At 37.6% G+C, this 17,866-nt stretch overlaps 2 protein-coding genes across 2 annotated transcripts in view; one reads left to right on the plus strand and one right to left on the minus strand.

The window, feature by feature from the left end:
* LOC307163360 (uncharacterized protein) overlaps window positions 1-17,866 on the minus strand; it is a 77,965-nt gene that overhangs the window by 7,093 nt on the left and 53,006 nt on the right. The window lies entirely within an intron of this gene.
* LOC307163122 (uncharacterized protein) overlaps window positions 10,490-17,866 on the plus strand; it is a 46,210-nt gene continuing 38,833 nt past the window's right edge. Inside the window, exon 1 of the mRNA XM_079879012.1 lies at window positions 10,490-10,732. The gene's annotated coding sequence lies outside the window, so the exon portion shown is untranslated. The remainder of the gene's footprint in view (window positions 10,733-17,866) is intronic.

Here is a 17,866-nt window from a genome sequence, read left to right on the forward strand (position 1 = left end):
TTTATAAATGTAGTAGCCTAAAACATGTTTTTTTTTAGGGCTTTAGGGCTTTAGCCCTTTAGAGCTAAAGAAGCCCTGAAACCCTGTATATCTATATTATCTGTATTAGTATTATGGTTGTTATTAATAGTGAAAAAATCTAAAGCTTTTGAGACTATTATTTTGTGTATAATAGTCTACTAACCTGTCTTCAGAACGGCTGCTCGATTTAAGAATATGTGAGGGAGTTTCTAGATATGTCACACCAGCTCACCTGGACAGATGACGTCCTAAAGAAAGTGTTTGGGCTTGGAATGGATGATCCTCTGTACCAGCCAACTTCAGCCGCTAAACCTTGTTCATTCACACAATACTTGGATCATGTGCTGTTGTTGAATGTTTCAGCTTTCACCGTGGGTGATGCTGATAATTACACAGCCACTCAACCACCATCACCAGCCATCTTCCTCGCCACACCGCCTGAATGTCTTCACGTCATACCTGCCCAGCCTGAGCTTCATGTCATGCCCTCGTCTTCAGCCAAGATGGCTGCCAATGCCACACCACCTGAGCCCTCAGCCAGGATGGCCGCCACCACGCCAATACCTGTTCTCCGTTCTGTCCCTAGACCTGTTCCTGCCCCAAGGACTGTCCATCTTCCCAGATCTGTTCCTGAGCTTGAATCAGTTCCTGAGCCTATTCCCAAGCCGGAATCTGTTCCAGAACCTGAGCCTGTTTCTGAACTACCACCCAGCCTCCCTCTCCCACCTCGTCCTATCATCCATCTCTCATCCCTGCCTCCACTGCTTCCTGTCAGCCCCTCAGCTCACCCTCAGTCCATCTTCGGTTAGGTGGGTTCGCCACAGGTCTGCCAGTCGGCCACTCCATCAGGGTCGGTGGATCGCCGGTCTCCGACCTCCGTGATCAGGACTCCACTTTGGCCCATCAGTCCACCAGCTCCGTCGGGCTCCCTCATCCCCCCGGCGTCAACTTGGTCGTTCGTCAGCCTGCCCTCGCCTCGGGACAACACTCCTCTGGATTCGTCTCGTCCCTTTGTCCCCCTGGCTCAGTTGGGCTCCTCTTTCCCTCCAGCTCCACCTTGGTCCTCTGTCGCTCCGGCTCCACCACAACCTTCTGGATCCCCACCTGTCCCTCAGTCGCCAGAGCCATCGGCATCAACATGTCCCTCCAGATCCTCAGCATCGCTTTGGCTCATCGGCTCTCCGGCTCCATCCGGGTGTCCTCTTTCACCTGCTCCGCCTCCGTCAGTCAGCCCCCTGGAGTCGCCAGCTCTGCCTCCTCCATGGCTCATCCCTCCGTCTGCTCCTCCCTGGCCACCTGCACACCCTGCTCCACCTGGTCCCACCTGCACACCCTGCTCCACCTGGTCCAGCCTGCTCCGCCCTGGTCCCACCTGCCTTCTGTCTGCCCTGCTCTTCGTCTTCCTGAGCCCGGTCACGCCTTCTGGGAGGAAGGTTTCAATATGAGGTTTCATATTGTCACACACCTCAGCGGCACTACACTTCCCAGCATCCCTCATGTTTCCCACCTGCACACTATCAGCCATCACCTGATCACCCGCACTTCATCAATCACCGTGGACTCTAGGGGTGTGAACCGACACTGGTCTCACGGTTCGGTTCGATTACGATTATCATGTCATCGATTCAGTTCAATTCGATATCACAATGCATCGCAATGCACCGCATCCTCCATTTTAAATTTTTCTTCAAAAGTAATGTGCGGGCGTGTGTGTGCTCGCCTGTTCAAACAGTGACATTCCAGTTTAAGTTTCAAGGGAGTAAAGCTTGTTTATGCCATTAAGAAAAGGAAAATCTGTCAAATAAATTTTGTTTTAAAGAAATGTTCATTTAAAAGCAGCGCTCATTAATCAGTGTATTTTGTTACCATTAAAGATGCACGCATCAACCGTCGCCGAATCCGCTGTTGAAGGTGATGATCATCCATTTATAATCACGCATAACAACACAGAATAATTGTAATGTGACCATCGGGAGCAGATACTTAAATCAGAGAAAGTTATTGGGGCGGGTCAGGGCGGATGATTTATTTTTGGCTGCGGATTCGGCGTTGGAGCTCATCCGCGCATCCAGGCATTAAAAGCTCGGGGTGAAAACGGCTAACGTGGTTTATCAAGTTAGTGGTATTACCACCTGCATATTCTATTTGTGTGTGACATGAGCGCACACAGCGCGTCTTCTGCAGGTCGTGCTTACCAGGTTGTTCATAAAAGCCGAAATGTGCCCAGATGTAGGCTTTTAAAGTAGTTGGAGCATTTTTAATTACTCGCACTCTCGTCTCACCTCCCTCTGCCATTGTATGCTACCACGACAAAGCTCGTACGCGACAAATGACGTCAGAAAAGCGTTAGTACATAATAATCGGTTATGGTCTATTACTGAACCGATACCGAATCGTCCTCGTCTGCATCGCGATGCATCGTAGAAACGATTAATTTTGACACCCCTAGTGGACTCTATTATCATCACAGCTGTCTGTCATTGTCTCGTTATCATCTGTGTATTTAGTTCCTGCTTGTCTTCAGTTCAGTGTCCGGTATTGTTTGTGCATAGCACACTGTTTCGTGTTGTTGGATCTTTTTGTTAGTTGTTTAATAAACCTTTATTAAATTATCTTCATCTTCGTCTTCAGTGAATTTCAGCGTTACACATATGAGCAGTGTGCCGATGCTAAAATCCAGAATCACAGGAGCTGATGATGCACAACCAACAGATGCTTTTATTCTGATCGTCATATAATGATCAAGAGTGAACCCAACACAGATTATGAATTATGACACTCGTCCTGTTGATCAAACACATCAGACATATTTTATGAATTGCTTATGAATATATTACATATTAAACAGAATTATGGGCCGCTGGTGCTTGAGTCATTATTGGTGTTTCTGTATAAAAGACGGACAGTAATGAGGTTGGAGTATTTGGATGTGTTGTCAAGGACACAGTGAGCTTCCCCCCTCCCATCTTTCACTTTAAATCACTTTAAATCACAGGTCTGGTGTCTATAAGTCTACAGATGGCATTGGCTATCAGACCGTTGTCTCCTCTGTTGTCTCTACACACACACACACACCAGCGGCTGCGATCTCTTCTCCAGCTTCAGACTCTTTCAGGGTGAAGGGACACAGGAGAGGACACTGACTCCATTAACACACACTGTCCCAGACAGGGCCGGCCCGAGGCATAAGCGAACTAAGCGGCTGCTTGGGGCCCCCTCGCCACCAGGGGGCCCCCAAGCGAGTTTTTTTTTTTTTTTTTACATATTAATTAAATTAAACAAGTGACATAAATTAATGAATGGATTAATAATTCAAGACAAGAAAATTCTGATTTCCTGATCAATATACCTGCCTACAACTGCTGCTGTGTCTGCAGTGTTTGAGTCATATGCGCATAACCTCGCGTGCATAGAAAATTTGTGCGCAAAGTCACGGTAATGTTAAGCCATTTCACACAAATTTGATTTGATCAATGATTTATCCTTTAAATTTAATGATATTCAGAACAGAACAAGAATAAAAAAATAACTATAAACAAGCCAAAACGAAATAATTTAAAGCGAAAGTGAAAGCGGATCATTAGAATCAAACTGTTTCAACATTCGCGATGGATTTGGATGGTAAACTATTCTTTATTATAGGCTTCTTTGTACTTCACCCACGTTCCAATATCGAGGGAAAAAATCATCCTCTTCACAAGCGCAAAAATGTGCTTGAAATCCAATATCGAGGGAAAAAATCATTCTCTTCACATGCGTAAAAATGTGCTTGGAAACATCACAGTGGAGCGGTGCTTAGGATACGCAGCGCTGAATGGTACGAATTGTAGGCTACTACTGACTATTTAAAAAGAGCAGTGTAATTTTTATATGTTAGTTTTGTTAGACTATTTTATTATTATATTTTATTACGGCTATAACGAACAGGCTGCGATGTCAAGATTGCAGTGCTGGAATATGTTGTGTGTGTGTGTGTGTGTGTGTGTGTGTGTGTGTGAGGCGCAGGCGCGAACAGTGGAAACATAAACACATACTCCGTCATGTTCATATAAGACATCATTCAAACTGCAAAGGGTTGCGAAACGGTGGAGGATATTTTGCAAATAATTTTTTTTTATATATATATATATGTTTTTTGACAGTTTGTTTTCAGAAGTTTCAAAGAGTTAGTAAAAGAGTAAAGAAAAAGTTAAAACATTTTTATTGAAGTATCTATTTTTTATTAAGTAGGCTATTTATTTTGTATTAATACATAACCTCATTGTATTAATTTATAATGTGGCATTATAGAGTGACATTGTGTCAATAATCGTCAAGCACAGGTGACTCCGCGTGGTGGGAGGGGGCCCCCAAATCAAATTCTGCTTAGGGCCCCCAAAAGGCTCGGGCCGGCACTGGTCCCAGACTCTATATATTGTCCTCTGTGTGGGATAATGTCCCTATGTCACATTAGCTCAGATATGCCCCTGTAGTTGTGTTAGTTTTAACTTAAAACTTCTTGTCAAGACAACCAAAGTATGTGTAGCGATTTTCATCTCCATGTTTCATTTTCAAAGTTAACTACTAACATTTGACTCTTTAAACTAGAGACAGTTTCACCCGGGCAAATAAATTACAAAAGTTGCAATGAGAAGAACATAAATCTCAACATACAAATATCAAACATAAAAAAATGTACTTGATTCTACAATGTTAAGTGGGTGAAAAAAAAACCTCCTTAATCTCGCCTTCGTGGACATAAATGGGCACCCACAGGAATGAATGGGAAAAATTGTAATTCAGAGCTTTTTTTTTTTTGTCAAATAAAAATCAATAGATCCAAAACAAGGCATATCATACATACACACGAATGAAGGGGTGGTCCTGTACAACATTCTTAATGTGGCAAACACTCAACACACAAACAAAGCATTCAATGAGCCGGTTTTTTTTTTTTTTTTTTTTTCAAATAAAAAGTCACTCACAGATGCAAAAACAAAGAATTTGATGAGCCAATGACTGACCTTTTTTTTATGTTCCAATCAACCACCAGTGCACGCGCACATGCAAACACACACATGCGCACAAGTGCATACACATAATAACTATGATTATTGTTTGTTCTTACCTGTTTATTCTTACCTGTTTGGTACCAATTAGTTTTTTGAGTTATTGAAATTTGATGTGTTTTGTTTGAAATAAATTATAAATGATCTACTACTTTGTCTTTTCCTTAATTTGTCTAAGCATATTTTGGCATCTTTGTATAGTCTCACCTAACACAGATTTATTTATTTTTTAAATTACAGTTTTAACTTGTGATAAAGTCAAAAACTTACCAGGTCAAATTAGTTAGAACAGTGGTTTATAGAGTTCAGCCTATATGCAGCCATTGAGCCATCTAGTGGCTATTGATATTATTGCTTTTTTTTTTGTTAATTTTATACCAACATAAGACACCAGATTTCACCAGTCACCACATTTTTAGGTTTTAGTTATCTGAATTTACTGGAATGATTTTTTTAATTTACTGAAGTTAAAGAAATATTAAATATAACATAAAAATATGGTACATTTAGAGGTTAATAAATTCAAAAATACCCCCAAAATAAATTAAAAACACCATAAATTGATATTGTTTTTATTTTATCGAAGATAGTGATATAACATTTTTATTTATTTTTTTAATGTTTGGATCACACCTGAGACTTCTGTGCCCACATTTGTCTACAAACACGGATTTAAGGGCTGTAATGTGAAGAGTGTTCATGTCTAGTTCACTCAAGATAATAATCATAGTCATCCCTAATAATCTTTGTTCAAGATCGTTTTACATTCACATAAATTGCATCACACTGTTTTTACTTTACTTTACTTTGGATAATCAGACTAAATACTAAAAGCTGATTTAAATATATTTAATTAATTATACATATTGCCCATGTTGATACATGAATCTATACATAAATGTTAACACAGATACATATGAATGCAGTTTGCCACTGGAAACATAATTGCCACTGATCATTGTCAGTTTCAGCACATAAAAACTGTTACATGTTAAAGATCTGATTACTTTATGACAATGAGTTATCATAAAACCAAACCATGTATCAATTCAGTACTTAATTAACTTTTAACTTAAACTTTTAACTTAAAACAAAAGTTTTTATTTTGTATTATTGAGGTTTTATCCGGTTATATTGTGAGAAGCAACAGTATTATCTTTCAATAGAGCAGTTTAACAGGCTTTTTATCATGTATCCTGACTCAAAAAAAGAACACCTTATATAAAGAATTTATAAAACACAGAACAAAAGAAGCTGACAATAAATACAAAAGATATAAAAATAAATTAACCACTATCATGAGGATAAGTAAGAAAGATTATTATAATAAAATATTAAATGATAATAAAAATGATATCAAGGGTATATGGAAAGTGCTAAATAATATTATAAGGAATGGACCAATGAATAAAAAATACCCTCAGAATTTTATAGATAATGAGAGGACTTTAAGCAACATGAAAGATGTAGTCAATGGGTTTAATAATTTCTTTGTAAGTGTGGGAGCAAAGCTGGCCGATGTAATTAAAAATCCACAGACTGAAGGTGATGTGGAGGCAGTGGATTATTTAGACAGTAACCCTAACTCTATGTTTTTGAAACCAGCTGAGGAAATTGAGATTATTGAAATTGTTAACAATTGTAAGAATAAAAAATCAACAGACATGAATGATATTGATATGGTTTTAATTAAGGATGTTATTGGTGCAATTGTTAAACCGTTAACTCATATTTATAATTTGTCTTTCAAAACAGGTGTATTCCCAAGCAAAATGAAAATTGCTAAAATCATTCCTCTATATAAATCTGGAGAGAGAAATTAGTTCACGAATTATAGGCCATTGTCTTTACTCTCTCAGTTCTCTAAAATATTAGAAAAATTGTATGTAATTAGATTGGATAATTTTATTGAGAAGCATGAATTATTGGTTGATAGTCAGTATGGATTTAGGTCAAACAGATCTACATCAATGGCATTAATGGAGTTAATTGAAGACATTACCAGTGCTATAGATAACAAACAATATGCAGTGGGAGTATTTATTGATTTAAAAAAAGCTTTCGATACAATTGATCATCGTTTGTTAATCAATAAACTGGAAAAGTATGGCATCAGAGGAGTTGCATTAGATTGGATGATAAGTTACATAACTAACAGACTACAATTTGTTCAAATGGGGGATTACAGATCGGAGTGCTTGGGTATCACCTGTGGAGTACCACAGGGGTCAATATTGGGTCCAAAATTATTTATTATGTACATAAATGACATATGTAGGGTGACTAACCTCTTAAAATTTGTGATTTTTGCTGATGATACTAATATATTCTGTTCAGGGGAAAATCTAAATCAGCTTTTGGAGGTGGTCACATCAGAAATTAATAAGTTAAAAATATGGTTTGACTTAAATAAATTATCATTAAATCTAGATAAAACCAAATTTATGCTGTTTGGTAATCGTAAAACCGACACACAAGTAAAAGTTATGATTAATAATGTTGAAATAGAAAGAGTGTATGAAAATAAATTTTTGGGTGTGATTCTTGATCATAAAATTTGTTGGAAACCACATATCAAATATGTTAGAACAAAAGTAGCGCAGAGTATTGGAGTAATGGGGAAAGCAAGGCATGTATTGAGTAAAAAAGCACTTTTTATTTTGTATTGTTCACTTGTGTTGCCTTATTTAAATTATTGTGTTGAAGTATGGGGCAACACCTACAAAACCACCTTACAAACATTAAGCACAATACAAAAAAGAGCAATTAGGATAGTAAATAAGGTAGGATATCATGAGCATACTAATTTGCTATATTTAAAATTGCACACTCTAAAGTTTAATGATCTTGTTAAATTTAAGACCGCTCAATTAATTTATAAAGCAATAAATAAACAGTTGCCTGGAAACATACAACAGTTATTTACAGATAGGATTGGGGGTTATAACTTGAGAGGGGATTTAAATTTGAGTCAACATATGACTCGGACAAAACTCAAAAGTATGTGTATTTCGATTAGTGGGGTGATTTTGTGGAATGGTCTGAGCAGTTCGATCAAACAAAGTGTTAATATGTTGCAATTTAAAAAAAGGTACAAAAGTTTTATTTTTGATAAATACAGAAGTGGAGAGGGTGAATGATAATTCATTATGGTTGTAAATACAGCTTGAAATGGTATTTGTTTATGTTTTTTTTATATATATATATATATTAAGATAAAGCATTATTTAAATTTATGTTTAATTGTTTTATTATTTAAAACGTTATGTTTGATTTTTCTTGTTTAAATGTGAATTGGTATGTGTAGTTACTGGGGGTAGGTCTTGATAAGCCTAGGGCTTCTACCTATCCCTTTTCGAACAGGTTGATTATCATGCTAAAACTTGTTTATTTATTTGTATGGATATTGCATACGCATTGCTGTCTTTTTTTAATTTTATTATTATTATTATTTTATTAATTGTTCGAAATAAAGATTTCATTCATTCATTCATTCATTCATTTCATTCATTCATTCAAATAATGTGTTTCTAACAGCCAACTGTAAATTGACACTTAAAGCTCATTTCATTGCTGTCAGCAGACTGAGGGGATTTGTTGCCTACTATATACGTTTATTTCTGTCTTTATGTTTTCATATGTTTTTCTTGCAGTTCTTTTCTACTTTTCTGGATATCTGCCGTTATTTTAATGAAGAAACAAAATAATGTTATAATTATGAATTAGCATCAGTCGATTTACAATAGACAGACAGATTGATATAAATGCTTAAATGCCTCAATTAGTATATCAAAGACAATATTTGCTCAAAACCTTTTCAGGCATATTTAGAGTAATAATTATTTGATGACATATTCAAAGACTGTATTTAAAGATCATAGTGCAGACCCAAAATACTCATTCATTGTAAATTTAAATCCTTATTCTTTGCCACTATCCTTCAAACCACTAGGTTTTACCCATTTGTCAGCAAGAAGTTTTTAATAAATTATATAAAAGTGCAGGTCAGAATAACTATGTTGTTTCATTTTTACAAATATATCTCTACGTTGAATGACGATGGGACATTATTTCTCCCATATGTTGTCATTTTGTTTTCACAAAAGCTATTTGAAACAATACAGTTTACGACACAAATGCATCACAGTGTCAAATGTGTTTTAGCGAGTGAGAATGTGTTTAGAGGTTTGCAAAAAGAGTGCAGGATATTTGCAAACAGCGTCGAACCGCCTGAACTTGTTTAAGGTCTTGCAGAAAGAGTGATTTATTCAACAAATTGGTTTAGGCTATTGAGAATTTTGCTCAGGGAATGGAGTCTATTGTCTTAGCAATTGTGAAAAATTGAAAAATAGACACTTTACATTTAAGGTGTTTTCAAGGTTTATACATTTTTTTAAATATATTTTTACATGCTTGTACTGTGTTAATGTTATTAGATTAGATTAGATCAACCTTTATTTGTCTCACAGGTGAGAAATTTCAGCATTTACAGCAGAAAGTAGATAGCATGGAATACAGTAAAATAATAAGTGACATTAACATAATACTAACAATATCAAAATTCAAAATAAATTATACAATGCTAAAATTAAAAAAAGACTATGTTTTTACACCTATAAAACAAGTGACCAAATATAAAAACAGTGCAAGTGAATATATGCATAGATGGCGTGCTTTTCCTTAAGACTTAAAACAGATAAAAACAAATAAAAAACAAATTAACAACGCAAAGTGACATTGTGCATTGATTTCCACCCAGTCTCTGAGTTGTGGTTTCTGTTTAATGCTTAACAGTGCTCGGCCGCAGGAAGAAAAGATCTTCTAAATCTCTCCTTCACACAGCGTGGGTGTATCAGTCTGCCACTAAAGGAGCTGCTCAGTGATGGTATGGCGCTTTTCCATTACCAGGACCAGCGCAACTCGACTCGGCTCAACCCAGTACCAGCTCAACTCAGCTCCACAATAGTACCTGGTCGTCATAGTGACGCCGCAGGAAACGTAGTCAGTAAAATGATCATATTGCAGTAGGCGAAATTGAAAAAATAAGCACTCGTTTCCCATATATGGAAATATATTATGTAATTGCAATATATTCCCATATATTTTTGTTCCATAAGGGTGAAATGACAAGATCGGAGCTTTTTTGTTGAATGTTGTACACCTCCCCATCTCAACACACTTTCAAGATTATCAAGTTTATAAATGACCTAAAAACAAATTGCTAGGTGCCTTTGTAAAGACATGCTCGCTTATTGCTGCAGTGAGGCTGTAAACGCTTCCACTGTGAATACTCTCGCGAGGCTGACGCGGAGCTCAAGCTTGCGGTGTGAAACTGCCGTTAGGAAGTGCTTTCTCTTCCCCTTTAAGCATTCGCGCTTCACTGTGAAAGCAGACGGGAAGCACGGGATCTTTCACTCTCTCATACACATTTGCTATTTACTGTGTCTTTGTAACATTATCACAGTGTAAATCGTGTTAAAACTTTGTTGGTAAATACTTCATGACGTGTATCCGTGTAATTAGCGATCTCTCGTTGAAAGTGGCGCTTTTAATCGTGATACGCCTATCTCTTCATTCGCGCGTGTGTTTGTCCATTCAGGAGTGAGAGAGCAGGACTTCCGGTGTGTTTTGCTCATTTCGCCTGTTACTACTCTTCTTTAAAGGTATGTTTGTACTCTTAAAGGTTATAGAATTTGTTTTAGTTTTAAGTTTCAATGTGATTGAATAACAGTCTAAGATATAATATTTGTTTGACTAACATCATCAGTTAGGGGAGAGTGGGGCTGGATGGCACACTTTTCACTCTCTGTCATATTTCTCAGTCATGCTGTATGTTAAAATAGCCGAACCAGTAACAACTGAAAGGTTAAGATCTCAGCGTATGTGTATGTGTGTATGGTGAGTGGCACTGAAGCTAACTTCCCCTGGCCGGATTCTCTTAAGGCATCTCAGACAGTTGTTATATTTATAAAAATACAACATATACTAGTATTATTATAATATGATGATATATTAGGGGTGGAACGGTACACAGAAGTCACGGTTCGGTACGAGTTAGGTACAATGGAGGGAAAAGCAAAACAAAAATGCAGAAGGCCATTTTTTTTTTTTTTATTGTGTAGGCTATGTCTCAGGCTGTACCTCCAAAGGAAAATAAATGTCTTAAGCCTTGTATTTTTTTAAATACATTGTATTAATAAAGTAAAGGCATAGAACCAGTTTGTTTGTAGTGCATTGACAATAGTTTTATATAATTAGTTTATTAATTCAATTAATAAAAAGACAAAAAGACCTTGAGATATGTTTGGTAATTGTACCTGAATGAATTTAAAATTAATTAGCTATTTTTCAGATCAATATATTTGTTTTCCTTAAAAAAAAATATTCTCATCTTAATTATAAATAATTTATTTCTGTATAAAATAATACTACCATTAAAAACACATTTGATTTTATTTTTTAATCAATGTAGAATGTGTAACTTAAAAATAAACAGATTAGTGCTCTGTTTGAGGACAAGAAATGAAAACCAATGCAATATGATGAAAGTCCAAAAGATAGGACCCACAGACTGTTTTTAAATGGGGTTGGATAAATATTTTTTGCTTTTAAACTGTGTGTGTGTGTGTGAGAGAGAGAGAGAGAGAGAGAGAGATTTTGGTTGGGTGACAGTTGTAGGTTACAGTTTGACAAAAGCACAATGTTGTGTTTTATTGCGGGTGTGCACAAATATAAGCAAACACATTGCAGTTTGAATGATGTCCTGTATGAACAAAATGACGGAGTATGTTTTTGTTTCCACTGTTCGATCGCGCCCGCGCCTCTCTCTCTCACACACACGCACGCACGCAACATATTCCAGCATTGCAATCTTGACATTGCAGCCTGTTCATGCCACAGAGCTTCAGAGCTAAGGTGGAGCTACAGATTAGGTGTCCCTAAAGAACCCGCGTATCTAACAGTAGTTCCGCATTACATAAATTAATTTGCACATGAGTTATATTTATTTTTATACCATGTATTCTCCGTGTATATTCATGCACCTAACCGTGACGCCCGTACCGTTTCGGTTCAATACGAATACATGTACCGTTCCACCCCTAATATACAGTTGGGCAAAAAGTATTTAGTCAGCCACCAATTGTGCAAGTTCTCCCAGTTATAAAGATGAGAGGCCTGTAATTTTCATCATAGGTTTACCTCAACTCTGAGAGACAAAATGAGAAAAAAAATCCAGAAAATCACATTGTCTGATTTTTAAAGAATTTATTTGCAAATTATGGTGGAAAATAAGTATTTGGTCAATAACAAAAGTTAATCTCAATACTTTGTTATATACCCTTTGTTGGCAATGACAGAGGTCAAACGTTTTCTTTAAGTCTTCACAAGGTTTTCACTAGGGTTGTTCCGGTTCCGATACCAGTATCGGAAATACCGCCGATACCAATAAAAATTCTGGCATCGGTATCGGCGAGTACTTGTACCCATGTACCTATCCGATACCAATTTCTTAAACAATACCTAGTTATGCACGCTAGCTTTGCTTAACGCGGCAAATCGGAGATCAATTCTTCTTCGCTGCTCTAAACAGTGGTTGCTTGTGGCAACACAAGAAGTTGTGCTGTTGCCACAAGCAACCACTGTTTTTAGAGCAGCGAAGAAGAAATGAAAACGCGCGCTAGCAGTATGTCCGCTGTTTGGCAGTATTTCAGACTGGACTGTGGAACATATACATATTCATATACATATACACATACACACATAAACATATTTTTCCTCAATTTAAGTTGAGAACAGTGATTCAATATAAACTCTTGAGTCTTAATTTAAATATATCTTAAATGCAAAATGTTATAATCGAATTATCACCTATCAGTATCAATTGTTATCAAGTGATAGCCTGTACATTGGTTTATTGAGGCATGTAGAATGTACACTGTTATCATTAAAGTTGAAATAATTTTGTTTTCAGACACATTCCTATTTTTATTCCAATTTATACACATCAGTAATTACCTTTGACCAGGTGCAATAATTACATAGGCTACTGACTGAGTCCCAGTTACCAGTTTTGAGAATATATACTTATATCAAAAATAAATCACATTGTCACAATCATTTCATTAGAAGAGGTAAAAAATATACATTTTATTCCAACTTTATGGGCAACAGTGTATAAGAATACGAATCATTACACTGACTTAGCTATTATTAGAGCTGAAAAATTAATGTTGGCATAAGTCTTTCCTTTGATAGATATCATCATGAACTTTTTTTAATATATATATATCATCATGAACTTACCAATGGCAAGGTGCAGCCGATGACCAAAGAACTGCAGCCGAGACCAGCCTTTGAGGGAAACAGCCTTGACAATGTTTGCCCCATTGTCTGTTGTGATGCACACCTGTCGGTCTTCCCTAAGGCCCCAGGATTTGAGTGCATCCTCCAGCCCCTGGCTGATGATTTCCCCAGTATGGTCCTCTGGAAAGTACACTGTCTGTAAACATTTGCTGTGTAGAGCCCACTCCTCGTCAATGAAATGAATTGTGAGACTCATATACGGCTCCGATGTGCGGCTAGACCAAAGATCGGTGGTAGTGGCAAAGTATTTTACATCCTTCAGATGAATTTCCAGCTTACGACGGCATTCATCATAAAGCTGTGGCAGCGCCGTCTGAGAAAAGTATTTTCTACCAGGGAGCTTGTACCTGGGGTCTAACACTTTGATCAGTTTCCTGAAGCCGTCTTTTTCCACTGTGCTCAGGGGCATCATATCTTTAGCGAGGCAATAATTACTAGCGCTCGTTATATTTTTGCTCCACTTTGATTGTTTTTCATACGGGGCAATGGCTGCAAAGCACAACTGGTTGGATTGTTGTTTAACAGAGCCGCTCCCGCTAGCGATGCTAACTGGCGACGTAGTGGTCTTGCTTGGCTGTGTGTGTGGTGTCGTGCCAGCTTGAGCCCGCAGAGTCACACTCTGAGTAATTACTGGGGTGGTGCCGTCTCAGGTGATGGAAAAGATTTGTTTTATTCCCCGTCCTGGCTGGTACCAACCGCCGGCATATTTTGCAGACCGGCTTCGCCTGCTCCTGGTCGCTTTTGCCATATCCAAACCACATCCACACAATTGACGTCGTGTTACCTTTTTTTTTCAACAATGTCTTCGGTCTCGAGTGATGTAGTGATGTCGCCTTCACGTTCGGCATTATTTTCGCTGTCCTCAACTTCAGTTTCGCTCATTTTTTCTCTGTCTCCTTCTGTTTACTGTAGCCACGCTGCTCACTGAGAAGTGGGCGTGTCCTACCGGCATATGGCAGCCGGCAGACTGATACTGTTGTTGTTGCGCTTACTTTTTCATGTGATATCGAATAATATGTCCCAAGCATATTATCGAAATCGTTCAAAATTTTATCGCGATCCCGTATCGAGATCGAATTATCGCCCAGCCCTATGCACACTAGAGTTTTGTTTATTAAACAATTAGACTATAACATTTATATGTTTGAAAACTGCTGAACTGACCCCAAACCAGCCCAATTTTTGTCCAAAACGGGCCAATCTGGGGCCCAGATGATGTCACTTCCTGGGTGTCACAATTAATAAATTGTTTAGAGGAAAATCAGTCCAGAAGTTAACAGGGTTGAGTGAAACAGGTTGGACACAGATAATGCTAATAAAAACTGTTTGTTTAAAACCAGTTAAAGCTGTGGTCAGTCTACACTTTGAGCATGTTGCAAACACTGCAACGGTGTGTTTCCGGTGTCCCACATTCACATGCGTAAGAATGGATGTCAGTGGAAGGAAACATTTATTGCAGGGTTTCTCAAACTCGGTCCTGGAGGGCCACTGTCCTGCACAGTTTAGCTCCAACCCTGATCAAACACACCTAGCTGTGAGTTTCTAGTGATCCTGAAGACATTGATTAGCTTGCTCAGGTTTGTTTGATCAGGGCTGGAGCTAAACTGTGCAGGACAGTGGTCCGAGTTTGAGAAACCCTGGTTTATTGTAACCGGGCCATAATAATTACGTTTTTAGTTTAATAAATTTAATATCAATCTAAATGTTGGTGTCAAAATTATTACACTTTTGTAAATTTTTTATGTATTAATATTACATTAGATAATTGTTGTTGATCAAATATATTTAACATTTCTCACGACTGAAATATGGTATTTGTGTATAATGTTTTAAAAATAATAATTGAAGATCATTGTACCTCATTCATGTACATTTTCAGGGATGTATAATTTATAAAAGGCCATAAAGATGATTGTAATATTTATAGAAGTTGTTTACTTTGCTACATTATGGTTCACTGTTATGTCCATTCACTTCATATCTCTTGGAATTGTTTTGATGTACTAAAAATGAAATAATTTTTTCTCTTTGATTTTAGACCTGATGGAAAAGAGCGAGGAGAGTGAAGAACTGAGTGAAGTAGAGGAGAAACATCATGTCAAACCTGGAGGAAAACCTTTGAGTCGCTCAAAGACTAAACAGACATTTTTTAAGAAAAGAAAAGACAAGAAATATTTCACCTGCACTCAGTGTGGAAAGAGTTACACATGCAAACAATCTCTTAAGATTCACATGAGAATTCATACAGGAGAGAAGCCACATGTATGCCATCAATGTGGGAAGAGTTTCAGTCAATTATCACACCTTAATGTTCACTTGAGGATCCACACCGGAGAGAAGCCGTACACATGTGATCAGTGTGGAAAGAGATTCACACGCAAATTTAGTTTTGAGATTCACATGAGGATCCACACCGGAGAGAAGCCGTTCTCATGTGATCAGTGTGGAAAGAGTTTCAGCCAATCAGCATACCTTAAAGGACACACAAAAATCCACACAGGAGAGAAGCCATTCTCATGTGATCAGTGTGGAAAGAGTTGCAGTAAATCAGCATACCTAAAAGAACACATGAGGATCCACACCGGAGAGAAGCCGTTCTCATGTGATCAATGCGGCAAAACATTTATTAGGGCATCAGAGCTGAAGTCACACCTGAGAGTTCATACGAAGGAGAAGCCGCATTCATGTTCTGTGTGTGGAAAGAGTTTTTCACAGCGGCAATCTTTGTATACACATCAGAAAATGCATACTGGTGTGAGAGAGTACATGTGCTTTGAGTGTGAGAAGACTTTTATTTCAGCAAACAAGTTAAAACAGCACCAGAGAATTCACACTGGAGAAAAACCTTACAAGTGTTCACACTGTGACAAGAGATTCAGTCAGTCATCAAATCTGAAATCACATGAGAGGATCCACACTGGAGAAAAACCTTATAAGTGTTCACACTGTGACAAGAGATTCATTCTGTCAGGCGATCTGAAAAAACATGAGAGGATCCACAGCAGAGAGAAGCCGCACACGTGTGATCAGTGTGGAAAGAGTTTCTCATTTAAAACTCACTTGAAGCGACACATGAAGATCCATACAGTGGAGAAACCACATCAACACAGACTAAAATCACGGTGAGTAGTTCATCTTTATGTGCTGAGAAACAAAACCTGGAATCTTGAAGTCAGTTTGGCTTGTGTGCTTTTCCTGCAGCAGCTTCAACATTAAAGCAACACTAAGGAAGAATTTTTACCTTAAAGGTGTACTGTGTAAGAAATTCTCCCATCTGGCGTTGAGATAATATATCGCAATCAACTCTCTCTCGCGCCACGCAGTTCAAAGTACGTATTACAGGTACGGTAGCCTTCACAAAAGGCGAAAACGTGAAAGGCAGAGCAGTAGGCAGTATATCCTGTATGTCCCTTACCGGCTAACGTATTTCAAGATGGCGAATGAATATGGAGCATCTTCCACCGTTTATGCATTTATAAATGTAAAATTTCAAGCCTACAGGAATACTTCGAATTGATGGTGGTGGTAAATATTCATGAAGAAGGACACGTTTGTGAACGGTCAACACATATTTTGATAATGAACTACTAAAAAAGTTACACACTGGACCTTTAAAATAATTTTTCCAAAATCGTTTCAGTGGTTCATCAAGTCGTAACGGTGAAAGGCACTTATGCCTCCGCTTTGCGGTCCTTTATCTGCTATAACCACGCTATGTAAGATTGCCAGATGGGGTCGTGTTTCTGTAGTTCCAATGAGACAATTCCGCTTCCAACCTGTAGGGTGACCGCAGAGGAAAAGTTCCATAGTGTTACTTTAACCCTCTGGGGTCTGGGGTGTTTTTGGGTTTTAATTTTTGAGAGAATAATGTTTATGCATGGTTATCGAAAAAACTAAAAATTAAAGTTTCTGAAATAAGGCCACAAAACACATACTAAATATGTGGCAATAAGACTTTTGACTAATGGATGTCATCACCTAGTGTTTTTTCTTCAAAATGATATGAAAATCATCCTGCCTAATCATTCACATAAAACGATACATTGATTTTAGTTTTGTGAAACACTTTTAGTTTGGAAAGCCAATATGCGGATGGGGCGTAAACGCTCCAACAGCATCATGCATATTTAGTAGTTCACACCTGGTGAGACTACGCCCTTGCATACTTAATGAGCCATTCATTCAGGTGTGTCACCTATAGCTAACTTAAATATACAAGCTTCATAAAAATGATCATTCTAGAAGAAAATTTCAGATGGCATTTAGAGGCTTTTGCATCTGAACTCTTCATATATACACACACACACATATATATATATGCATGCACATACATACTTTATAATCTTTTCAAAACTAGTCAACGTCTTTCAAAACTAAAGTATACATTTTATCATACGTATTTCAAAGTAAAGGATTCATTAGTTAGTTGATGA

The sequence above is a fragment of the Squalius cephalus genome (assembly GCF_949319135.1).
Source record: "Squalius cephalus genome assembly, chromosome: 1".
Classification (NCBI taxonomy): domain Eukaryota; kingdom Metazoa; phylum Chordata; class Actinopteri; order Cypriniformes; family Leuciscidae; genus Squalius; species Squalius cephalus.